Raw genomic sequence first — 27,642 nt, forward strand, 5'->3', positions numbered from 1 at the left:
TGGTAGGAACTGATGCCTCAGAACATGCAATTGGGTCTGTACTAAAACAAGAATCTGAGGATAAGACGGAACATCCCATCGCTTGCCTGTCCCAAACATTGGCTCCCAGTGAGACCCACTATTCAGTCCTGGAGAAGGAATTTCTCGCCATCTGGCAAGCTTTTACTGAGTGGCGCCATTTACTTCTGGGTGCCAAATTTCTCGTCCAAGTGCGAACCGATCACAGAAACCTGCAGATCCTGCAATCCTTAGAGTGCAGGAAAAGTCGGCAAGCTCGTTGGGCCTTTTTCTTTTTCTTCAGTATCACTTTCGCATACACCATGTTCCTGGCACTAACAACGTAATCGCTCATGCACTATCCAGGCACCCTGATTACGAGCCGGTTGGGGTCCGCGCCTTCCCAAAGATGTTTCCCGACATGGTTTTTGTGGCCTAAGCCAACTCCTTATGGGAAGATATCCGTGCGGCAACACCACCTTCTGATCTCTGGAAGGATTACATCAAGACAAACCGATGCACTTTAGTCGCTAAAGACGGCTACCTCTTCAAAGATAAGAGACTGGCGGTACCCATGCAAGAATTGAGAAGAACAAGTTACTCTCTTACCTGGTAATGTTCTTTCGTTGGGATGGTCCGACGACGTATTCCATATCAATGACAGTAATCACCACAGCTGTGCTGCTTCGTGAAATCTTTTGGCGTCTGCGTCCTGCGTTCGATGACGTCGATATGCTGTCCTCGAGGGCCTCCGTCGAGCCGATATCACCTGATGTTATAAGTAGGATGCACAACGCCCGTAGCCTCAGTTGTTTTTTCCCAGAACGTGTGGCACCAATCTTCTGCCAGTATGACCACAGAAAGCCTTGCGGAAACTTAAGCTGCAATCGCATAAGAAATTCTGTAGCGGGGTAGGCAGGGAGGGAGCGATATGGAATACGTCGTCAGACCATCCCATCGAAAGAACGTTACCAGGTAAGAGAGTAACTTGTTTTTCGAGGGGATTGGGTCCTCCGACGTATTCCATATCAATGACAGACTCCCAAAGCAGTACCAACGTAAGGAGGTGGGAAAAGAATTTAGAATATACAAATTTAGAATGCCCAATCAAATTGCATAGTAAAGGACCGCCTTGCCAAAGGCCAGATCCTGCCCACAGATAGAATCGAGAGAGTAGTGACGTACAAAAGTATGGACCGAAGCCCAGGTGGCTGCATCACAGATGTTACGAATAGGAACACCCCTCTGCAGGGCAGTAGAGGCAGCCATACCCCTAGTAGAATGGGCCCGTAAACCTACCGGAGGGTCCTTACCAGAAATTGCCAAGATAATCCATCAAGACAGTCTGCTTAGTAACAGCTTGACCCAAACGCCTTCCAGCATAACCAATAAAGAGCTGATCGTCCACTCGGACCCGGGACATGCGCGAAATGTAGAAGCTTAAAGCTCTCCTAGGATCCAGCCTATGGACCCTCTCCTCTTCCTTACCAGGATGTGGAGGAGGATAAAATGCCGGAAGAATAACCTTCTGGCTTAAATGAAATTCCCACACCACTTTCGGAAGAAAGGAAGGACGAACTCTAAGGACAACCCTGTCCTTTTGAAACACAGCGAGGGGTGGCTTAACTGAAAGTGCCTGTAACTCACTCACTCTGCGAGCAGAAGTGACCGCAACTAAAAATACAGTTTTAAGGGTTAACAGTCTCAAAGGACAAGAATGTAAAGGTTCAAATGGAGCACCCATTAGAAACTTGAGAACCGGGCACCTGGAAAGGTGACGGAAGTACACATTAGTGAGCCCTTTCAGAAACGGAGCAATTAAAGGGATTTTAAAATAAGAACACTCCTCAGACGAGCGCTTACATATAGACAGCGCCGCCAGCTAACCTTTAATGGTATCCACTTGCAGGCCCCTGTGGGCCAAAGAAAGCAAAAAAGACAGAACTACAGAAATGTCACATGAAAAAGGATCCACATTCTTAACCCTGCACCAGTCGCAGAACTTTCTCCAACGGCAACGGTACAGGGACTTTGTTGCCGGCTGTCTGGCCGAAAGCAACACCTCCATCACGTCTTCAGGGAGGTCCCAATCCTTATACCTCAACCTTTCAGAAGCCAAGCATGAAGGTTGAGGGATCTGACCTCTGGATGGAGAACCAGACCCCCCTCCCGTGAGAGCAGATCGTCTCGGTACGGTAGATGACGTGGAGGGCAGATGGACAAGTCGAGAAGGTCCGGTACCACGTCCTCTGGGCCCATGCCGGAGCAATGAGGATCATCCGGGAACCGAACCTCCGTAACCTCTGCCGCACTTGCGGGATGACGGGGACTGGAGGAAATGCGTACAGCAGTGGGAAGGACCACTCCACCACAAACGCGTCCCCTAAGGCTCTTCTTGGAGGAAATTCCTGCGAGCAGAACCTTTCGCACTTCCGGTTGGCACTGGAGGCGAAGAGATCCACTTGAGCGGTCCCCCAGGGCAAAGGTCTCCAGGAGACTCTCCTGAGCCAGCTCCCACTCGTGAGAGATCGCGCTCTGCCTGCTCAGAGCGTCCGCCGTCTCGTTTTCGTCTCTGGCCAGATGAACTGCCGAGATTGAAATTTCCTGCTGGATGGCCCAGAACCAGAGCTGCATCGCCTCCCTGCACAGAGGAAGTGACCCTGCCCCCCCCCCCTTTTTGTTGAGGTAGTGCATGGCCATTGTGTTGTCCGTCAGAATCAGGATATTCTTTCCTTGCACAGTCGGCAGAAAAGCCTTCAGGGCAAGCCTGACGGCCCTTAGCTCCAACAGATTGATATGGAGTCTGGACTCCGACAGAGACCAACGACCGCTGACTGTCAACTCGTTGGCATGAGCTCCACACCCCGTGAGGGAGGCGTCTGTCATGATCGTCACCTCCGGCCAGGGCAGCCAAAATGGAGCACCCCTCATCAGATTGCCTTTGTCGGCCCACCACAGAAGGTCCTGGGCGATCCTTGTCTGAGCGGGACCTTTCCCACGAATCGTGCCGACCACCCGAGCCCGAAGGTGTACGAGCGGTGTCTCTAGTATGGTCACGGTGGACAGACCAGAGCCCTGCGATTCAAAAATCGCCAACATCTCCTTACGGAAGGAAGCCCATTCCTCAGGAGTCGAATGCTTGGTGGGACAAGCAACCCGCCGACAGGCGGCGTCCTCAGAATAGGACCGGGAAGGCGACCGATGACGGCGCTTCCGTGAGTGCCTCGAAGAAGCAGAAGAATGGTGGGACTGACTGCGGGACTGAGACCTCCCAGAATGACGACGACGACGACGCAGAGAGTCGCCCCTCGAATCGTCCATCGAAAGCCCAGAGGACCTCGGCTTACGAGCTTTGGTCACCTTACCTACAGAAAGCTTCTTCTTACGCTTCTGCAAGGGCTTCGAAGTAAGCGATTGGCAGTCCACACAGTCATCCATGTCATGGTCCTTCACGAGACACCAGAGGCAAGCGACGTGCAAATCCTCAACGACATCTTGGACCCGCAGTCCCGACACTTCTTAAAAAACAGCCGCGGGGTCGAAGAAGACAAAGACATCATACGATAACTTCACAAACGAACAGGTTTGAGGAACGGAAAGAACAGAACTCAGAAGAGTCGAGGCGCGCCGAGATCTCCGAAGCAAACACCTTCGCAGAAAAAAATGGAACAGAGGCTACGGGTGTCGTGCGTCCTACTTATAACATCTGGTGACGTCGGCTCGAAGGAGACCTTCGAGGACAGTGTATCGACGTCTTCGACGCAGGACGCAGACGCTGAAAGATTTTCCGAAGTAGCACAGCTGTGGTGATTACTGTCATTGATATGGAATGCGTCGGAGGACCCAATCCCCTCGAACTAAGGTTATAAACCTCTGTGATGATACCTTCCATTCCGGGCATCGAGGCGTTACTGCCACTCTTCGCCTCGTTCATAGATAGTTCTGGTGGCCTAACATGATCCACACTGTAAGGGCATATGTCCAAGCCTGCCCTGTCTGCAGTCAGAATAAGTGTGATAATAGAAAGCCTGCAGGTCTTCTCCATTAACCTACCTTGCCAGAACGTCCTTGGGAAGTAATTGCTACCGACTTCATCGTGGAATTGCCCCCTTCCAAGGGGATCACTACCATCATGGTTACTATCGATCTATTCACCCACATGGCTCACTTCACCCCATTGTACAAATTGCCAACAGCTCAAGAAATGGCAGGGATATTTTTGAATCACATCTTTAGGCTGCATGTTCTTCCTTCCAAGATCATTTCAGACCGTGGTCCTCAATACATTTCCCAATTCTGGAAACACCTATGTCACATGTTAGGTATTCAACGTGCCTTGTCCCCTGGATACCACCCCCAGACTAATGGAATAACAGAGCGAGTGAATCAGACCCTAGAACAATATTTGCAGTGTTTTTCACCAAGGTGCAGGATGATTGGTCGGTCGGTTTTGATTCCAGTTGCCGAATTTGCCTATAACAATTCTGATCACTCTACCATCAAGACTAGCCCCTTCTTCTGCAGTCAAGGTTTCCATCCATCTGTCCTGCCAACAATCCTACCTCGTCGGTTGATTCCTGGATTGACAGACTGGTCACTATACATAAGTATGTAAATGAACATTTAGAAAAGGCCAGGATGGATGTCAAAAGACATGCTGATGCCAAACGGAGACCTGGCCCCATGTATGGAATTGGTGACAAGGTCTGGCTATCTTCTAAACTCTTGCCTCGACATCTGCGACTTAATAAACTGGCCCCCAAATTCTATGGGCCTTTTTCTATCAAAGAGGTTATCAACCCTGTGGCATATCGACTTCAGTTACTGGACTCCTGGAAGAAGATTAATCCCGTTTTTCATACTTCTTTGCTCAAACCTTATATTCAGTCCACCAGATCAGCTCATCGCCCTAACCCTGTATTTGTCGACAACCAGATTGAATTCAAGGTTTCCAGGATTTGTGACTCTAGATATAGAAGAGGTCGGCTACAGTTATTTGTGGAATGGAAGGGATATTCTCCCAGCGAACGAACATGGTAACCTGTCTCTCACATGAATGCCCCTCGTTTATTACGGAGATTCCATCTAACTCATCTAGGCAAACCCAGTGCGACAAGGTTGAGGAGGAGGCATGCTGTCATGATTCGCCGTTTACGCCCCTTTTGGACTTCCTGGTCCATGGTGCACCGCTACATTGGAGCCGCAATCCTTCCAACATGGCCGCCGGCTCAGACACGTAGCGGTTCAGCGTTTACGCAGGAACTCTGGCTTCCTAGAAAACGGGCACGCCCCCGCGGCGCTGCGCGTCTCAACGCTCCCTTTCGAGTTCGCGGCTAGTGTGCTCGCTGTTTTCTTCCTTCTCCATGTACCAACCATCCGATATGCTTTCCCTTCCTCTTCCTTCCTGAAGTTCTAGTGCGTCATTCGCCTCTGCCTGAGGCCGCTCATTCCATCCTTCCTGGAAACCAACCCGTTTCTTCCACGCTTGCTGCAATCCCCCTGTTCTCTGCGAGCTATGCTGTTCCCTTCCTGGTTCCGCACTTCATCCCGGATATAGACTACCTGATTCTTACCTTCCTGGAATCCTGAACTCCTCTCTCCTTCCGAGACTGCCTACGGTCCCCACACTGGATACGGTAGATCACCGCCCTTACCTGTATAAAACCCGGACTTCCCAGAACGCTGAAAGACCCCAAAGAAGATGACGACAAAGGGCAAACAGGTGAGAACAGGGGTTGAGTGTGACAGTTTGAGGTGACAAAGACCTGATACGGAGTTCAACATGGAGGCTGCTGTCCCGGACCTCATGAGAGGAATGCAAGAACTGACCACAGAGGTGCAAAATCTAAAAGCCGAAAATGCTGCGCTAAAACAACTCGCGCTCTCCAGAGACTCGGTGTTCCAGGAAAGTGCCCTGCTAGGGGGCATAGTGGACAAATATGACGGTTCCTCTAAAACACTGCGATCCTTCCTTGATTCTTCTTGGTGCATTTCACATTTAAACCATACTATTTTTCTACACCGCGGGCCAAGGTGGGATTCATAATATCACATCTCGCCGGTAATGCTTTGGCCTGGGCCACTCTCTTGGTGAATGCGGGAGACCCACTACTGGACAATTATGATGGATTTGTAGAAGCCTTTAAAACCATGTTTGACTGCCCTGAACAGTGCTCAGGAAAAGCTCCTGGAGTTTCAACAAGGGAACCAAGACATATTGTCTTATGTAACTCGCTTCAAGCAATTGGCTAAAGAGGCCGATTGATCCCAAGAGGCGAGTTTTACCTTATTTCGGAGAGGGCTAAATGACGAAATCAAGGACGAACTGGCCAGAGTAGCCCGTCCAAGTTCTTTCCAGGCTTTAATAGATTTGTCCCTCCAAATCGACTTTCGTATCCAGGAAAGGAAGGCAGAGAAAAGAAAAACAAAGACTGCTTCTCCAAAAGTTTCCATGGATTTTCCTTGCCCAAAGGAAATGACTGCTCAGCACTCTCCTGATCCAGAACCCATGCAATTGGGCTCCTTGCGGGGTCCGATATCTTCACAGGAAAGGATGCGTAGGATTAATACTGGACTCTGTATGTATTGTGCCTCAGGCAAACATCTCATAAGGAACTGTCCTACAGCTCCACCTAGGCGTCTAGCTCCCGATCTTGAGCGGAGCCCAGCTTCGGGAGATACATATTTGCTCTGCTTCTTTTCCTTCCTTGAATTCTCCTCGATTGAACACTTTGGTGGTCATGGTGGTCCTGCAAACATCCTTGACAACCACCAATAAGGAAACTCATTCTATCCTGGCCATTGTGGATTGCGGTGCCATGGGAGTGTTCTTGGACCACGAATGGGCCTTGAAGCACAACATTCCTCGAGAATCCAAAGAAACAATTGATGGGAAACCACTGTCTTCAGGACCCATAACCCAGCAAACCTCGGAGTTGATGCTCTCAATAAACAACCATCAGGAGATGCTTTGTTTTGATATCATCAAGGCAGCACACTACCCTATGGTTCTGGGAATGCCTTGGCTACGAAAACATAACTCTTATATCAATTGGGCAGCCGGATCTCTATTTCTAGGCTCTGAATTCTGCTTGTCTCATTGCTTATCCCAAAACATGGTGCAGACCTCATCTGTGGAACCCCAGACCCTCGAACAACCATCTATTTGTATTTCAAACATTGCCCAAGTACCCGATATCTACCAACAATACTCAGATGTGTTTTTGACAGCCATTGCCCAATCTTTACCACCTCTTCGACCAGAAGATTGTGCAATCGATAGAGAAGATTCTGCAGTTGTCATGATTCCCGCCCCTCATGTCCCCAGCCCTCCAAGATGTCAGGCTGGAACCAGGCCACGATCACCTACATGGCCCTCAAGGGCCTCTCCATCCCTCCAAAGACCCACTTGGAGTCAGACTTGGCGCTTGTGGCACCAGACTAGCTCACTTCCATAGGATAACATTGGGGTTTGGACTTGTAGTGCATTGATGGGGACCAGATGGATGCCCCCACATATTTTGGTTCCAAGAACTGCATGTGCGGTCTAGACTTTTGGGTGTGGTTCAGCCCAGAGGCACCTGGGATACCCAGAGACTATTTAAGCCACACCCAGGCTGAAAAACATGCTTTGCGTTTTCTGCACCTGCAGCGTGACACTCACTGTGTTCGGATCGGTCTCCAGTAGGCCTGCATCTTTCTTCTGCGCTCAGCTCCTGCAAGAACACCGCAGGGAACAGCCTTACCTTGCAGCGCTTCTGCCCATCAGTCATCGTTCCTTCTGTTCTGCGGGCATCTTCGGCGGTGTCATTCCCATCCCAGCACACCGCTTCCTAAGGAAAAGGGAAAAGAACAGAAAAAAGGCATTAGTAAGCATTCTGCAAATCTTCGCTTATTTTTAAATACTGTACGAGCTTCAAACGCTTACCTGAATCCCAGCCACTCTGGGGGAACTCTGTCTCCGGAACTTCTCATCCATCTGCAAGAGGGAAAAGACACTCCAGGTTAGCGTGGAAACATCTAGAGGCGCCGCATACCGCGCTTACCCACCGCATTTGTTCTTCATAACCGGCATCCACGCTGAAAACGTTGAGGCACCTAAAAGGCACAGAAAAAGAACTCCGTTCAATGCAAATACAAAAGGGGTGCATCGCGCTCTCACTCACCTTCAGTGCTACTCATCTCAGCAATACGCCGCTATCCCTGGATGCCGGCCATCATCTAAGGAAGGAAAGAACGAAGTTAGAGAACTGTTCAAAAGACACATTATACTTACATGTCAGACTCTTGCCAGTGAAGTAACTAGGCAGCAACGAGCCCGCAGCAATCAACGCGCCCCTGCGCTGAAGGCAGGACGGAGAGCACACTATCCAAGAAAACAAGGTGAGCTGTGGATCAAAGGGAAGGGTTGGACCCCGGGGAAGAAGGGGTTCAAGCACGCAGAGACAATAGGGAGTTAAACTCTACCAATCCTGTGTTTCAGGCCCAGTCTCCAGTCGAATAGCCTCCAGGGAAGGGTTTAAGGTCGTAAGAGGTCAGAACAGGCTGAGTGACGTCCCCATGGATACCAGGTGAGCATTACAGAACACAAAGCCTCACATCAAAATCCACCTGGGCGTCATGGAAAAGTCGGAAACCGACCAGTTAGCCCACATGTTGGGGCAGCTACGTTCCAAAGTACATGCAGCCAGGCAGGAGACCAACACCCTGAGGAGAGAGCTGATAGTAGTCATAGAACGCAACACCCTGAGGAGAGAGCTGATAGTAGTCAAAGAACGCACTGTTGATTTAAGCCGGCAACTTCTCCAGTCACAAGCAGGGCATGCACCATTGCCGGGAAGCTTGCCCTCGATGCCAGCGCCATCAGCCAATCCCGTTCATATAACCCTTCCTGGGGCAGTTCCCTTGGCCCCACCCGAACGATTTACTGGGGATCCCAAGAGGTTTGCAACGTTCATGAACCAGTGCCGCCTGCACTTCCTTTGTAGGCCAGGGGCCTTTCCGAATGACCAATCACGGGCCACTTTTGTGCTATCCTACCTGATTGGTAGCGCTGCGGACTGGTCTATACCCTTTGTGGCCCAAGACGATCCTTTGCTGCATGACTTGAGGGGATTTCAGCAGGAGGTGGAAAAGCTGTTTGCCCGTCTTACTCATGGGCAGGCGTTAGACAACGAACTTCTGTCCCTGCGCCAAGGGAATCAAGACCTATTAACATACATAGCCACGTTTAATAGACTCGTAGTTGAAGCAGAATGGCCAGTGGAGAAGAGAACCACGTTATTTCATTAGGGATTGCGGGGGGAGCTCAAGGATGTTCTCGCACAAGTAGTGAGCCCCCCGAAAGACTGCTCAGAATTCATTGACCTTGTTGTTCAACTGGATCATAGGTTGCAGGACCGAAGAGCAGATCGAACCAGACGGAACCCTCGCACTATGTATGTGCGTTCAAAGGACAATACTGCCCGAACAACGGAAGGTTCAGGAGAACCAATGCAAATCGGGGGGTTAGATCCCCCTTGACTAAAGCGGAAAGGGATAAAAGGAGACAGCAGCAGTTATGTCTGTACTGTGGAAGGTCAGGTCATTTCCTTAAAGAGTGCCCTGTGAAACCACAGAGGAGGACGGTAGGGGCCACGGACAAGGAAGATACCATCAAGCAATCGTAAAACTCCCCAGCCCGGCAAGTGTAGGGGTCCACTTGTCGAGCGAAGAAAGTGAACTACAGACCTCCCATTTTGCACTATCTGTGGTCTTGATCAATCACCAACAACCATCTCGGATGCACGCAGTAAGAGCGTACATAGACAGTGGAGCCGTTGGGAATTACATCGACCAGGATCTTGCGGCAAAGATGGGGCTTCCGTTATGCCCTAAATCAACCACCGACACTGTTACCACAGTCGACGGCATGGAAATAGCTTCTGGTCCAGTATCATAATGCACTGCAGCTTTAACCCTTCTGTGCCAGGATGGACACCAAGAATCTATCGTTTTCGACCTCATTAAGGCACCACAGTTCCAGTTGATTTTGGGAATGCCGTGGTTGGTAGCTCACAATCCTCAAATCGATTGGCGAGCAAAAGAATTGTCCTTTCCCGAGACTTGCGTCCACACATGTTATCGCCAAGAGAAACAACCAATAGACACCAGAACCTCCACGCTTGCGACTGTGGCAATCGGCACCCTACCAAGTGAATACCAGGACTTTCAATATGTCTTTCAGAAAGAACAGGCTAATACCCTGCTATTGCATAGACCATACGATTGCCAAATCGACCTGATACCCGGTGCACAAATCCCTTGTGGGTGAATTTACACGCTTACGGAACCAGAAAACCAGCACCTGAAGGCCTATCTTGACCAATACCTGGCCAACGGGTTCATCCGTCCCTCAAAGTCTCCAGCAGCCAGTCCTATTCGTACCGAAAAAGGAGGGGGACTTGAGAACGTGCATCGACTATCGCGCACTGAACCAGATTACCGTAAAAAATCGCTACCCCCTGCCACTGATCCCTGAATTGCTTGATCAAGTCAAAGATGCCCAAATCTACACAAAACTAGACCTGAGGGGGGCATATCACCTTGTTCACGTAAAACAGGGGGATGAATAAAAAAACGCTTTTCGCACCAAATATGGCTTGTACGAATATCAAGTAATGCCCTTTGGCCTTTGCAATGCGCCTGCTGCATTTCAATACTTCATGAACGATGTCCTACGGGAATTGATTGATGTCTGTGCTCTAGTGTACATCGAAGATATCTTAGTGTATTCCGCATCAAAACAGGACCACGTTAAACACGTCCGATCCGTATTGGAGAAACTCCGTCAACACCAGCTCTACGCCAAGCTCGAAAAGTGCTCATTCCATGTCTCCGAGGTGGAATTCCTGGGCTTTATTCTCAGCCCGAATGGAATCCGAATGGATGTACACAAGGTAGATGCTATCCTGAACTGGCCATCCCCAAATTCATTCAAGCGGGTTCAAAGTATGCTGGGTTTTGCAAACTTCTACCGCTGGTTCATCCCAGGATTTACGCAAATCATGCATCCCATCACGTCATTACTAAGGAAAAGCAACAAAAAGTTCCAGTGGACAACAGAAGCAGAGGAGGCTTTCCAGGAACTCAAAGCAAGATTCACATTTGCCCCAATCTTACGCCACCCTCGCCCTGATCTCCCATACCTGGTGGAAACAGACGCCTCAAGCATGGCTATGGGAGCCGTCCTCTCACAAAAGGACCCCGAAACAGGCCAGTTACACCCTGTTGCCTTCTGGTCGCGTAAATGTACACCCCCTGAACTCTATTACGCTATCATAGACAAAGAACTCCTGGCCATTAAGTCAGCCTTTAAGACATGGCGGCACTACCTCTTGGGCGCAAGGCACACAATCACTGTAATAAATGACCACCGGAACCTCCAGTACCTAAAAACAGCAAAGGCCCAATCCTCACGACAACTACGTTTGGCTCTTTTTTTTTGCTGAATATGACTAAGTGATTACTTTTCGACCAGGGGTGAAAAACGGGAAGGCCGATGCCCTTTCCCGTATGGGGGTGGAAGAGCAAGGGTATCAGACCCCTGACCCAATAGCAATCATCCCGAGTGACAAGCTCCTAGGAATCACAGCAACCATAACTCAGAAAGAATTACATGAAGAAATCCAAAACCTGATGAGTCCGGAGCAATCACAAGCATGGAGTGCACAAGGAGAACATTACATGATAAAAGATCAGTTGCCCTACTTCAGGAATCGTTTATTCTTACCAAACCAAGAACTAAGAGAACAAGTCATGTCCGGTTATCATGTTTCCTTGATCGGGGGCCACCCCGGAATCGCTAAAACCCTAGCCAAGGTAAAACGAAATTATTGGTGGCCCACGTGGTGTGAAGACATTACCAAATTCATCCTATCTTGTGGAATGTGTGCTCAAAACAAATCATCCAAGCAGAAACCGGCTGGGCTATTACAACCATTGGAAATCCCACCAGTACCCTGGCACACGTTGTCCCTCGATTTTATTACTGACTTACCACCCAGTCAAGGGTTTAACACTATTCTTGTGGTCGTGGACCTATTTTCAAAAATGGCACATTTCATTCCTCTTAAGGGGCTCCCAAATGCTTCCACTCTGGCAAAGGGGTTTCTTGAAGGCATCGTAAGGCTCCATGGGTTTCCTTCAGTTTTGGTCTCAGACCGAGGTACTCAATTCGTATCTAACTTCTGGAGAAAATGCTGCTCTATGGCCCAGAATGACATCCGGCTATCCACCAGTTACCATCCCCAAACGGATGGTCAAACTGAGAGGACAAATCAGACGCTCGAGCAGTATCTGCGTTGCATGTTACACCAAGCTGAAGGAAGCTGGTTTGACCTATTATGGATAGCTGAATATGCTTATAATAATTCCCTACACACCAGCACTGGGCAGGCACCCTTTTATACCATGTATGGCAGGCACCCACGTACTTCTGAGTTGGACGTTCCTACAACCCTGATAATGCCAGCAGTCAAAACCTTGCACACAACCATTTCTCAAACCTTTAAAAGGGCAGCTGAACACCTACTTCAAGCTAAGAATCGCCAAAAGAGGTTTGCTGATCAACACTGAGCAAAGGCCCCCAACTACCAAGTGGCCCCCAACTACCAAGTGGGAGACAAAGTCTGGCTGGCGTCTAAACATGTGTCCATTAAAGGAGCCCGAACTTTCCGTCCAAGATACCTGGGTCCATTCACCGTCACCTCTGTGATAAATCCTGTGGCGGTCAGACTAGCTTTGTCGTCAAACATGCAAATTCATCCTGAGTTCTGCGTGTCTCTCCTTAAACCTGTTCAACCTTGGACCCGGGTAGCAACACCACCGCAGCCAGTAATAGTCGCCGGGGAGCCAGAATTCGAAGTCAAGGACATCCTAGATTCAAAGTACGTCAGATCCAATTATACTACTTAGACTGGAAGGGGTATGGTCCACAAGACAGGACATGGGAGCCTTGTGAGTACATCCATGCACATCGCTTGCTTAGACGATTTCATCAAAACCATCCAACCAAACCAGGAGCAGACAGAAGAGCCACCTTGAGAGGGGCCTTGGGGGGGAGTGCTGTCATGATTCCTGCCCCTCATGTCCCCAGCCCTCCAAATGTCAGGCTGGAGCCAGGCCACAATCACCTACATGGCCCTCAAGGGCCTCTCTATCCCTCCAAAGACCTACGTGGAGTCAGACTTGGAGCTTGTGGCACCAGACTCACTCACTCCCATAGGATAACATTGGGGATTGGACTTGTAGTGCATTGATGGGGACAAGATGGATGCCCCCACATATTTCGGTTCCCAGAACTGCATGTGCAGTCTAGTCATTTGGGTGTGGTTCATCCCAGAGGCACCTGGGATACCCAGAGACTATTTAAGCCACACCCAGGCTGAGAAACATGCTTTGCGTTTTCTGCACCTGCAGCCTGACACTCACTGTGTTCGGATCGGTCTCCAGTAGGCCTGCATCTTTTATTCTGCGCTCAGCTCCTGCAAGAACAAGAACACCGTTAGGAACAGCCTTACCTTGCGGCACTTCTGCCCATCAGTCATCGCTCCTTCTGTTCTGCGGGCATCTTCGGCGGTGTCATTCCCATCCCAGCACGCCGCTTCCCAAGGAAAAGGGAAAAGAACAGAAAAAAAGGCATTAGTAAGCATTCTGCAAATCTTCGCTTATTTTTAAATACTGCACAAGCTTCAAACGCTTACCTGAATCCCAGCCACTCTGGGGGAACTCTGTCTACGGAACTTCTCATCCATCTGCAAGAGGGAAAAGACACTCCAGGTTAGCGTGGAGACTTCTAGAGGCGCCGCATACCGCGCTTACCCACTGCATTTGTTCTTCATAACCGGCATCCACGCTGAAAACGTTGCTGCACCTAAAAGACACAGAAAATAAACTCAGTTCAATGAAAATACGAAAGGGGTGCATCGCGCATCACGCTCTCACTCACCTTCAGCGCTACTCATCTCAGCAGCACGCCGCCATCCCCGGACGCCAGCCATCATCTAAGGAAGGAAAGGAACGAAGTTAGAGAACTGTTCAAAAGACTCATTATACTTAACTGTCGGACTCTTGCCAGTAAAGTAACTAGGCAGCAACGAGCCCGCATCAATCAATGCGCCCCTGCGCTGAAGGAGGGACGGAGAGCACACTATCCAAGAAAACAGGGTGAGCTGTGGATCAAAGGGAGGGGTTGGACCCCAGGGAAGAAGGGGTTCAAGCACACAGAGACAATAGGGAGTTAAACTCTACCAATCCTGTGTTTCAGGCCCAGTCTCCAGTCGAATAGCCTCCAGGGAAGGGTTCGAGGTCGTAAGAGGTCAGAACAGGCTGAGTGACGACCCCATGGATACCAGGTGAGCGTTACAGCAGTGATACCATTTGGAAGAATGTTTATCCTTTCGGAACCTGAGAAAAAGGCATTACGCGAATACTTGGATACCAATCTCGCCAATGGAACCATTCGACCTTCTAAATCTCCAGCCGGAGCCTCCTTGTTCTTCATGCCCAAGAAGGACACCAAGGAACTTCGACCCTGCCTGGACTATTGGGGCCTTAACCAATGTACCCTTAAAGATCGTTACCCCCTGCCGCTCATTTCCGACATACTGGAAGTTGTCCGGGGTGCTGTAATCTTTACTAAACTCGATTTACGGGGCGCCTACCATCTCATCCGAATAAAGGAAGGCGATGAGTGGAAGGCCGCCTTCAGGATGCGCTTTGGGCATTTTGAATATCTGGTAATCCCATTTGGTCTTGCCAAGGCCTCTGCGGTTTTTCAACGCTTCATGGACAGAGTTTTTATCGGATATGCTGTTTCTCCAGCATGGGGTCTGGCATGGATTCACATGCTCATGAATATTCCCCGTCGTCAGGCTGGGAATCCTCGGTAAAGAAAAAACCAGTATCAGTTTCGTTTCTGATCTGTCTTTCGTAGTAGTAACCAATCACTGATCTCTGCGTCATACTGACCACAGCCAATGACTGCCCTCTACCTAAGCCCTGCCTCTGGCAGCCATCTTCAGATTTTTACCGCACGTTCAAGTGTTGGGATCCTCGTGCTATTGCTCTCGAGCGTTAGTGCTATTTTTTCACGTTTTTTTCTCAAAAACTTCGATTTTTCGGTCAAAAGAGCCTCAAGCTCCACCGTTTCTTCATCCGATCAACGGGGACCCGTGTCGGATTCGTCTACGCCCCTCAAGGGTGAAGATTTCGTCGAGCCGCGCTTTTGGAGGACTCCAGAAGTTTCTCAGGCCCATCTCGGACATGGCCCAGGAGAAGGGAAGCTCGACGCCCGGAAAGCTGTTCAGGGTCTGCCCTGGATGCCAGCTTCAGAATGTCTTTAAGGAGGACGAACACTCCTTTTGTCTGTACTGCCTACATGAGGACAAGACGCACGTGGAGAAGGACTGTGCGTTTTGCGGCAATATGTCGGAGTGGACCATGAAGGACCGCCATCAACGTCTCGCCAACTGGCTGGAAGGGAAGAGCCCGTCAGGTGAGAAGAAGAAGAAGAAATCCGAGCGGTCTTCTAAGACCTTTGAGGACGCCCCGGCGACGGGGGTCCAAAACAAGGCCAAGCACCGCGAGTCCGCTGGCACCGGGAGCGCCGAACGGTCGGGCTCTACGGGCGCCAGGCAGGGCGCATCCTCCCCGGCACCATCAACCACGAGCCAACGCTCTGGTTCGGGTAAGAGGAAGGCCGAACACCCGGCGAAGCTCCTGGAGAGGCCCCGGTCGAGCTCGAAGGCCCCATCGGAGGGAGAGCGAGGCAGTGACCCTCCCCCCAAGGAGAAGGCGGTGAGAGCACCTAAGGTGGTGAAAGCCTTAATCCATCCGGCCAAGGCCTCTATCGAGACAGTCGCGGCGGCCCTGGCTCAACCTGTGGAGGCTACACCAGTGGTGGCGACCTCGGGGCTCAGAGTCTCCCTGCCACCGCGGAGGGAGTCCTCTTTTATGCCCATCGACAGGACCCCCGTGAAACCTCCGACGGAGAAGAAAAAGGGGGGGCAGGAGGTCGTCGTGGATTCGGCCTCAACCTCTGAGGAAGAGCTGATCGAAGTCTTAAGCCACGGCGTTGGCGTGGAAGAAGACCAGCCCGTCGGGAGGGACCCCGACGTGGGAGACGACGATAACATCGAGGGTGCCGACGGGGCCCCTAACTGCCCGTCGGAATCCCCTCAACCAGTGCCGCAAGACAACTCGGCGGCCATTTTGTTGGCTATACAGTCCTTATGCTCGGAGATAAGGACGAGACTGCCCTTACCACCAGCGGAGGAACCGCTCCCGACGGGGGACCCGGAGCCAGGCCCTTCTGGGAGCCCTCCCCCTAAGAGAAGAAGGATTCATCCTCCACCTCCTTTTCAGCCATTCCGCCCTGTTCAGCCCTCCTCCCCGTCCACAACTCGTGGGGATGATACGGGGACTGACACGGCCGCGACGGGTACGGACGACGAGGTTTACGACGAGGATCTGCCATCGTCACCTCCCACCCGGGCTTCCCCGCCCGACGAGATTGGATCGTTTCACTCCATGATCGCCAGGGCATCCGAGCTTTTCCAGCTCTGCCCGGAAGAGAAGAAGAAGGAAGGTTTCCTTTATCAACAGCGCGAGGCCAAGAGGAAGACGGTCCTCTCGTACCTCTACTGGACGATATCTGGGATGAGGGCCTCGCCCTCCTCAAGAACCCATCCATGACGCCGGCTAGAAGGGATCGGTACGAGAAGAAGTACCGGGTCCCGGACGCAGCCCCTTGTGCCTTCGGGCACAGCCGACCCCGGACTCGGTCGTCTCCGCGGCGGCCAGGAAGAAAGCGGGGGGGGCGTGGCCTCTACGTCGTCCTCCCCGCCGGACGGCGAGGGTAAGAAATTGGATACGATGGGACGCAGGGTCATCTCGTCTGCAGCGACGACGATTAAGGCGGCCAACGCCTTGGCTATCGTAGCCCGCTACGACAGGGAGTTGTGGTACAAACTGGCCCCCCTGCTGGACTTCCTACTGGACGACAAGAGGGTGGATGCCCTAGAGATCTTGCAGGAAGGAGAGGTGGCATCGGACCATGCCATTACGATTGCGACGGACATCGCTGACACTGGATTTCGCCAGTTGGGCAACGGCGTGTGCCTTAGGCGGCGTGGATGGCTCAAGGCTACTGACTTCCGTCAGGACGTGCAGACCAGAGTCTTGGACATGCCGTTCGACGGAAACAACCTGTTTGGGAAAACAGTGGACGATTCCCTTCAAGCCATCAAGGCAGACACGGAGACGGCCCGGGCTCTTGGGGTTCTCCAGCAACGGCGGCCGCCCTTTCGGAGCGGCGGAGGCAAACAGGGTGCCTCCAAAGGTTCCGGCGGCGGATTTTCCACCTACCGTTAAGCGGCCCGTTCGTCGTCGTAGGAAGCTTACAGGGGACGAGGCAAGTCAGGCGGACCCCGCCATCGTCGCCAAGGAGGTCAAGGCGGCAAAGCCTCGTCGAAGCAGGACTGAACCGGCCGTGGGGTCGGGCCCCCACCGAAGCACCCCGGTGGGAGGCCGGCTGGCGAGCTTCCTCAGCGTGTGGGAGTCCATCTCCACCGACCGTTGGGTGCTGGACGCCCTAGCCCAGGGTCACGCGCTCGAGTTTCTAAAGAGGTGCCCGCTCTTCCCCCCTCTGGCCAGGAAAGAACATCACATCCCTCAACTTCTCTTGGAGGTAAAGGCGATGCTCAGGAAGGGCGCCATCGAGCTTGTCCCAAAGAGGCTTCGGGACTCCGGAGTTTACTCAAGATACTTCCTCGTGAAGAAGAAGACGGGAGGATGGCGTCCCATCCTGGACCTACGACGACTGAGCAAATTCATCAAGGCACAGAAGTTCCGGATGGTCACCCTCCAACACGTCCTGGGTCAGCTGGAGGAGGGCGATTTCCTGTCGTCGTTGGATTTGGAGGATGCCTACTTCCATATTCCCATCCTAAAGGGACACCGAAAGTTTCTCAGGTTCGTGGTCCAAGGGCGTCACTATCAGTTCAGAGCCCTTCCCTTCAGACTGAGGTCGGCACCCAGGGTGTTCACCAAGTGCCTCGCACCGGTGGCGGCGCAGCTGCGCCGAGAGGGGATCCACGTCTACCCCTACCTGGACGATTGGCTCATCCGAGCGAAGACGAAGGAGCTCGCCGTGGAGCACACGGCAAGGACTGTCCAACTTCTCACGGAACTGGGATTCTCCATAAACTACGCCAAGTCCCACCTGGTGCCAGCGCAAGACGCACTGTTTCTGGGAGCGAAGCTCGACACAGTGTCGCTTCTGGCCTATCGGTCGGAGGAAAGGACGAGGGCCATTTTGGGCAAGGTGCAGCGGATGCTGGTTGCGGACGCGGCCAGAGTGAGGTCCATCAAGTCCCTCCTCGGAATGATGTCTTCTTGCATTTACCTCATCCCTCTGTGCAGGCTCCGGATGCGCCCGTTGCAGGAGTTCCTGGACGCGCGCTGGATCCAGACGACGGGCAGCTTCGAGGAGAGGATCACACTCGACGAGAGTTTCCGACGAGCGATCCGGTGGTGGGCCACCCGCGCGCCTCTGACGGCGGGCATGGACTTCCAGACCCCCGGCCACCAGGAGACATTGGCCACGGATGCCTCCCTGGAAGGGTGGGGAGCGCACACCGAAAATCTGCACGCGAGAGGCCTTTGGCTCCCGACGGAGAAGTCCCTCCATATCAACATCCTGGAGCTCCGTGCAGTGTTTTGGGCCCTCAGGTCCCTCCTTCCGTCCCTCAAGGGCAAGGTGGTGAGGATCTTCACCGACAACACCACCACCATGTTCTACATCAGGAAACAGGGTGGAACCCGGTCCCCAGCCCTGTCCAGGGAGGCGCAGGATCTGTGGCATTGGGCCGTCGCCCAAGGGATGTTTCTGGTGCCGTTTCATCTGGCAGGGATAAAAAACACCATCGCTGACTCACTCAGCAGGGAGCTGCGCTCGTGCCACGAGTGGGAACTACGACAGGATCTAGTGGACCGCCTCTTCCGACGGTGGGGCACACCCCAGATCGATCTGTTCGCGACGGCGACGAACTCCAAGTGCCGGAGGTTCGCCAGCAGGTTTCCCCAGCCGAGGAGCATGGGCGAAGCTTTCTCGTTCCCCTGGGAGGGCCTGTTTCTACACGCGTTCCCTCCATTGCCATTGCTGATCCGGCTCATCAACCAGCTCAAGAGGTCACGGTGCAGGATGATCCTCGTCGCACCTGCGTGGTCGAGGCAGATATGGTTCCCGGACCTTCTGGACTTGTCAGCGTCCCCGTCAATCAAGCTGCCAGTGGACGCGGATCTTCTCTCCAGGGAAGGAGGCGCCATCCTCCATCACGACCCGAAGACGCTGAACTTGCAGGCCTGGCTACTGCAGCGTTAGAGTTTGGAGGATACGACATACCGGCCGACTGCAGAGAGGTTCTTGCAAAGGCCAGGGCGTCCTCAACTCTTAAATGCTACGGACACAAATGGAAGAGGTTCTCTGTCTGGTGCCACGCACAGAAGATTAACCCTCTACGGATTACGGCTCCCCAAGTACTGCCGTACCTACTGACGCTGGCCAAGGCTGGACTGGCGCACGCGTCCATCAAGATTCATCTTGCTGCGATCTCCAGATACACCAGAACCACAGGGCGGACGTCTTTGTGGTCTCATCGTCTGGTGAAAGAGTTCATGAAGGGACTGTTCAGATCGTTCCCGCCGGTGAAGGCTCCGGCCCCGGCGTGGGAGCTCAACGTGGTTCTGACCAAGCTCATGGGACCTCCGTTCGAGCCTCTGCACTCGGCTCCGTTGAAGTTCTTGTCGTGGAAAACAGCGTTTCTTGTGGCCATCACCTCCGCATAACGGGTGGGAGAGATCCAGGCCCTTTCCTGCAAGGCCCCGTACTTCACTTTTCACGACACGAGGGTAGTGCTCAGGACGCACCTCTCCTTCATGCCCAAGGTGCCGTCGGACTTCCACCTCAACGAACCCTTGGTGTTGCCTGTTTTCTTCCCGTCGCCTTCGTCGCCGGCTGAAAGGACTTTGCACTCGCTGGATGTGGCTAGAGCGCTGAAGTTCTACGTGGACCGCACAAAGTGTTTTCGGAAGACGTCACAACTCTTTGTGAACTTTGGACCTGTCAATCAGGGGAAGGCTCTCTCGAAGGCTTCCATTTCCAGATGGCTCTCCGGCTGTATCATGTACTGTCATCGGTTGGCAAACTGACCGCTGCCTGGCCGTCCGAGAGCCCATTCCACCAGAGCGATCGCAGCTACCACGGCGTTCCTATCTGGTGTGCCCTTGCTGGACATCTGCAGGGCTGCTACGTGGAGGTCGACGCACACCTTCACGAAATTCTACTGCATCGATCGGGATTCCAGGGAGGAGTCCAGGGTCGGCCAAGCAGTGCTGCGCAACCTGTTCGCCTAAGGTGAGCCTGGTGAGGAGGTAAGATTTGCTTAATGTTGAGTTTGATGTAATGCTTAATGTTGAGCCTTTGCCACCTCCTGTGGTTGTGCATGTGTGTTCTGCTATGTATTCTTTATTCATGGGCATGTGAATCCATGCCAGACCCCATGCTGGAGAAGGAACAAGTTACTTACCTGTAACTGTTGTTCTCCAGCATGGGTCTGGCATGGATTCACATGCGAACCCTCCCGCCTACCCCTCTGCCGCTCTTCACTTGGTCATACTGCCACTTCACGTGCTACCAAATCTGAAGATGGCTGCCAGAGGCGGGGCTTAGGTAGAGGGCAGTCATTGGCTGTGGTCAGTATGACGCAGAGATCAGTGATTGGTTACTACTACGAAAGACAGATCAGAAACGAAACTGATACTGGTTTTTTCTTTACCGAGGATTCCCAGCCTGACGACGGGGAATATTCATGAGCATGTGAATCCATGCCAGACCCATGCTGGAGAACAACAGTTACAGGTAAGTAACTTGTTCCTTCTCTTTGTCATAGTATACCTGGATGTCATACTGATTGATCTATTCCAATGATTCCCAATTACATCAGGAACACGTGACATCAGTCTTACAATGCCTTTGAGAGAACAAACTCTGGGTCAGACCAGAAAAATCCATGTTCCATGCCCAAACTGTTCATTATTTAGGTTTCGTTCTGAGCTCCATGGGAATAGAAATGGATCCCGCCAAGGTTGATGCCATTCACTCATGGCCAGCCCATACAACAGTGAAACAAATTCAATCCTTCCTGGGACTTGCCAATTATTACCAGAAATTAATTCCAACCTTCTCAGATATTGTACACCCGAAAGTAGCATTATTAAAGAAAGACATTCCCTTCATTTGGTCAGATGCTCAAGAGACAGCCTTCCAGGAGTTAAAGCGAAGATTTACTCAAGGTCCCATCCTGGCACAACCGGATATCAATAAACCCTTCCTGGTAGAAACTGATGCCTCAGAACATGCAATTGGGGCTGTACTAAAACAAGAATCTGAGGATAAGACGGAACATCCCAGCGCTTACCTGTCCCGAACACTGACTCCCAGCGAGACCCACAATTCAGTCCTGGAGAAGGAATTGCTCGCCATCCGGCAAGCTTTTATTGAGTGGTGCCATTTACTTCTGGGTGCCAAATTTCACGTCCAAGTGCGAACCGATCACAGAAACCTGCGGATCCTGCAATCGAGTGCCGGAACAGTCGCCAAGCTCGTTGGGCCTTTTTCTTTGCTCAGTATCAGATTCGCATACACCATGTTCCTGGCACTAACAACGTAATTGCCGATGCACTATCCAGGCACCTTGATTACGAGCCGGTTGAGGCCCGCGCCTTCCCGAAGATGTTTCCCGACACGGTTTTTGTGGCCCAAGCCAACTCCTTATTGGAAGATATCCATGCGCCAACACCACCTTCTGATCTCTGGAAGGATTACATCAAGACAAACCGATTGACTTTAGTCGCTAAAGACGGCTACCTCTTCAAAGATAAGAGACTGGTGGTACCCACGCAAGAATTGAGAACCAAGGTTATAAACCTCTGTCATGATAACTTCCATTCCGGGCATCGAGGCGTTACTGCCACTCTTCGCCTCATTCTAGACAGTTCTGGTGGCCTAACATGATCCACACTGTAAGGGCATATGTCCAAGCCTGCCCTGTCTGCAGCCAGAATAAGTGTGATAATAGAAAGCCTGCAGGTCTTCTCCATCAACCTTCTTTGCCAGAACGTCCTTGGGAACTAATCGCTACCGACTTCATTGTGGAATTGCCCCCCTTCCAAGGGGTTCACTACCATCATGTTTACTATCGATCTATTCACCCACATGGCTCACTTCACCCCCTTGTACAAATTGCCAACAGCTCAAGAAATGGCAGGGATATTTTTGAATCACATCTTTAGGCTACATGGTCTTCCTTCCAAGATCATTTCAGACCGTGGTCTTCAATACATTTCCCAATTCTGGAAACACCTATGTCACATGTTAGGTATTCAACGTGCCTTGTCCTCTGGATACCACCCCCAGACTAATGGAATAACAGAGCGAGTGAATCAGACCCTAGAATAATATTTGCAGTGTTTTTCAGCCAAGGTCCAGGATGATTGGTCGGTTTTGATTCCAGTTGCCGAATTTGCCTATAACAATTTTGATCACTCTACCATCAACTCTAGCCCCTTCTTCTGCAGTCAAGGTTTCCATCCATCTGTCCTGCCAACAATCCTACCTCATTCCACCCCGGTTCCGTCGGTTGATTCCTGGATTGACAGACTGGTCACTATACATAAGGATGTAAAAGAATATTTAGAAAAGGCCAGGATGGATGTCAAAATACATGCTGATGCCAAACGGAGACCTGGCCCCATGTATGGAATTGCTGACAAGGTCTGGCTATCTTCTAAACTCTTGCCTCGACATATCCGACCTAATAAACTGGCCCCCAAATTCTATGGGCCTTTTTCTATCAAAGAGGTTATCAACCCCGTGGCATATCGACTTCAGTGACCGGACTCCTGAAAGAAGATTCATCCCGTTTTTCATACTTCTTTGCTCAAACCTTATATTCAATCCACCAGATCAGCTCATCGCCCTAACCCTGTGATTGTCGACAACCAGATTCAATTCGAGTTTTCTAGGATTTGTGACTCTAGATATAGAAGAGGTCGGCTACAGTACTTAGTGGAATGGAAGGGATATCCTCGCAGCAAACGAACTTGGGACCTGTCTCCCACATGAATGCCCCTCGTTTAGTGTGGAGATTCAATCTAACTCATCCAGGCAAACCCGGTGGGACAAGGTTCAGGAGGGGGCATGCTGTCATGATTCGCCGTTTCCGCCCCTTTTGGACTTCCTGGTCCATGGTGCACTGCAACATTGGAGCCGCGATCCTCCCAAAATGGGCGCTGGCTCAGACACGTAGCGGTTCAGCGTTTACGCAGGAACTCTGGCTTCCTAGAAAACGGGCACGCCTCTGCAACGCTGCACGTCTCAACGCTCCCTTTCAAGTTGGCGGCTAGTGTGCTCACTGTTCCTTCCTTCTCTGTGTACCAACTATCTGATATTCTTTCCCTTCCTCTTCCTTCCTGAAGTTCTAGTGTGGCCTTGACCTCTGCCTGAGTCCGCTCATTCCATCCTTCCTGGAAACCAACCCGTTTTGTCCATGCTTGCTGCAATCCCCCTGTCCTTTGCGAGCTGTGCTGTTCCCTTCCTGGTTCCGCGATTCATCCCAGATATAGACTACCTGATTCTTACCTTCCTGGAATCCTGAACTCCTGTCTCCTTCTGAGACTGCCTACGGCCCCCACACTGGATACAGAAGATCACTGTCCTTACCTGTATAAATCCCGGATGTCCCGGAACGCTGAAAGACCTCCAAAGAAGAAGACGACCAAGGGCAAACAGGTGAGAACCGGGGCTGAGTGTGACAGACGTGGTTCACTGCCAGCTCTATCACAAGTTTTAATTCTTCCCTGAGGGGTACAACATCCTCTCTAAGCCTAGGTCTGACCCGCCCAGGGGCGGAGTTGTCCTGATCCTCCCTGAGTGGGTCCCTGCTTCTATCATACCCACTCAGGCCTACTCCTCTTTCAAATGCCTTGTCTGCAGGCTTGGTGTCTCTCCTGGCCTCTCTCTGACTCTTGCCAGCATCTACAGGTGTCATCCGCCAGGCCGGCCGTAGCCGAGATTGGCGGTTGCTTCCGCGTTGGAGCTGGAGACGCGGAGGTAGAGTTTAGTCCCCTCTTTGTTTCCGTGTCTCCAGCGATGTAGCGCAGCGCGGCCGGTCGTATTTAAGGCTCTGCCTTCCGGCACGACGCTGCGTTGCAACCCTCGTCTGGATTGTTTTCCTGCTTCCGGGTTAACACGCTGTGTTGTTTCTGTCCTCCGGTTTCGGCTTTCTTACGGAAACTTCCTACTTGTACTGTTCGGTGCCTCTGATTCCCTCCTCTGGATTGTTTTCCTGCTTCCGGGTTAACACGCTGTGCTGTTTCTGTCCTCCGGCTTCGGCTTTCTTACGGAAACTTCCTACTTGTACTGTTCGGTGCCTCTGATTGCCTCCAGTCTCTCCTGTTCCTCGCAGTCGGCACCTTCCTTCTCCCGCTCTCGGAGCAGGGCTCTGCCGGTCTCTCTCCCTCTCTGTGCTGCGGCCCTCATCGCTTGTTCCTTTTTCTCCTTCCTTCTCTTTACCTGGCCTCTCTGCTTCCGGAGGCCCTACCTCTTTCCTGCGGTCCCATTTTCCAGGTCCAGCCTTCCTTCTTGCCTCTCTGGTCGCTGCTACCCGAACTCTGCTACTCCGGCACGCCTGGCATCTGGACTATCCCTTGGCTACAGGACACTGTACTCTGCCTCGTATTCGACCATTGTCAACAGTCCATACTGACATCTGGATTGAAGAGCGTCACTGCTTCACTACAGGGTTTTTTCCCCTTGGGGGTTTTTCCCTGATTTCTGGCTTGGTTCCGGAAGGGGGTCGCGGGACAGCTGTTTTTACAGCAGTCACTGTGGCTTCCCTCCGTGACAAGCACCATCTTCCCAAAAAACAGAAGGACTACCTCGCTAGACGCCACCTGCAAGACCTTGACACTTCCAGCAGCTCAGGTGAGGAGAGTGTGTGTACTGGGGAGGCCGAGGTCGAGGTGCATACTAGATCACAACAGGCCCCCTGGCCAGGTCTGCCATTTCCTCTAAGAATGGGCTGACCTCACCTCTCCTGACCTTTTCTCTCCTGGCCTCCTCCTCCAAGCTGCTCCTCGCAACCTCTGTGACTCTCTTGCCCTCATACTTCCCTCCAGTCTGACACACTCAGCTGGACACACCTTGGATGCTCACATCTCTTCAGACATCCCCATCTCCAACCCTCTCATTACTTCTCTCTCCTCGTCTGATCATGCTCTCCTGTCCTCTCTTCCGGCTAAGCCAACCTACTTCTCTGTCATTCGACCTATGACGTGAGTGTCAGTTGCCGCTTTTGCCGCCACCTTCACTCTCCCTCCTACTCGTGCCATTGACCCCCCCTGACACTGCCCTTAATATCCTTCAACTCTCCATCTCCAACACTCTAAACATCCTTGCCCCTGTCATGGGGATTTGCATGAAACCTGCCTCCAAGTGCAACTCCTTGTATTTATTTTTAAATGTTTTTATTGGCATTTGTATTGTACAGTAACGATTCACCTCTTCTTTACATCGCTGATCAGAATGCACTTGAGGAAATTTGATGTTAACAGTACCTTATACAATGATCAAAAGTAACAGAAAACAAAAACAACCAGTCTTCACTATAAAGTACTCTCATGGTGGTCCTTGGCCCCATCTCCCAAACAGTTTAGGCACCCATGTTGTCCCTGAGAATTTTCAGTGGCTGAGCATGGCAGGCTGAATTGTCTCTTTGTGGGGGCTCGTCCATAGGAGGCAATTAGCCACTTTATCAGGGCACCCAATTCTTTTACGGGGGTTTGTCGTCCGATGGTTGAAAAATGTCCCAAATGAAAGACTTCCATGCCTCATAGGCAGGGCTTGCCTCTCCTCCTGCCTTGGCTACTCCTTCTCCCCACACCCTGGTTTCTGCCTCTGCCCAGTGTTCCAGTTCACTGTGCCATTTGGTGAACTGCAGACCCACTGCTGTTTTCCACGCCATTGCGATGGCCCTTTTGGCTAGCACGCATGCCATATCCATGAATTGGACTACGTGTCTATCTTACTTATTTGTGGGTAGGCCCCCAGAAGGCATTCTTTCAGTGACCATTCATATCTTGCCACAGCTCCAAAACATGTGCAACATTCCGGCCCCCTCCGAGCTGCACCAGGGGCACTGCAGATTTGTGCTTTTGTAGAATTTGGCTATCCTATCTGGTGTCATATATGTTCTATACAGGACATTTAATTGGACTAGCCTAAACCGGGCATTCCTAGATACTTTTAAAAAATATATATATTTATATTAACTTTTAAACACACACAACAAACCAAACAAACAGTGCAAAAAGGTTAATAATCAGATATGAGTTGTTATATCCAGGTCCACTGTTCCCTCCCCCCACCCCCCAGCCTACCTCCTTATTTATTCCGCCTCTGCTTCCTGCGTTAGGGGTTCCTCTTCGTCTGAACACATTGAATCATGACCACCAGCCTCATCATACGTGGGCCCAAAAAGTTCTGTTACTAGTTGCCTCCAACTCGCCAGGGAGCCCGTCTCTGCCCCCTCCCCACCTCTGCTCACCTCTTTCCACACCCCCATCTCTGCTTCTGCTCATTGCTGCAGATCCTTCCACCATAGGTCGAGTTTAGGTTTATAGCACGCCTTCCACCCCATAGCAATTCTTCTTTTTGCCAAGACATATGCCAGGTCTTTCAGCTTGCTCACGTGCTGCAATTTACGTGACCTGGAGAACCCTCCTATTAGGCAAGCCTACGCCGTGTCTACCCTCATTTTAATTCCTTTGCCATCCATCTTTCGTGCGATTTCCCCACAGAATTGTTCTATTATTGGGCATGACCAGAACATATGCTTTATTCCGACGTTTTCTTCATTGCACTTCGGACATACTTGGCGCCCTGCATTCCTGAATTTGGCTATTCTCTGGGGTGTCATATACGCCCCGTGGATTACATATAATTGTATCTGTTGCAATCTGGCGTTTCTTGACACTTTTTTGTGGTACCCTTGAGCTCGCTCCCACATCCCATCACTCATCTGGGTCCCCACCTCCTCCTCCTAGTCCAACCTGATTTGTGCTACCTCTTTCCCAACCTTGGTCATTATCATCTCATATATTCTAGATGTTTCATGCCCTCCTTCCGCTATATCATATATCGTATCTATGGTGGTATCCGGCTCCTCAGCAAGCACAATCTCTGACCAGGTCTCTCTGATACGCCGTACCATCCTGTGATATACTATGTACTGGCCCACCTGTAACCCAGTTTCTTCCACCAGTCCTTCGAAGTCCCCTATGGTCCCCTCCTGCCATACATCACCCATTATTGATATCGCAACCGTTTCCCAGTATCTCCTAATAGCCTGCCTCAATTGCCTGTCCTTGCCCGCTACAACTACCAACGGCATCTGCGGGGAGCATGGGGCCGGGTTTCCCATTAACTGAGAGGCCTTTCGCCATATCTGCCACCCGAGCTTCATCATCCCCGGGCGTCTCCCCATT

Source organism: Ambystoma mexicanum, chromosome 14, assembly GCF_040938575.1.
Source record: "Ambystoma mexicanum isolate Mex_15411 chromosome 14, UKY_AmexF1_1, whole genome shotgun sequence".
Taxonomy (NCBI): domain Eukaryota; kingdom Metazoa; phylum Chordata; class Amphibia; order Caudata; family Ambystomatidae; genus Ambystoma; species Ambystoma mexicanum.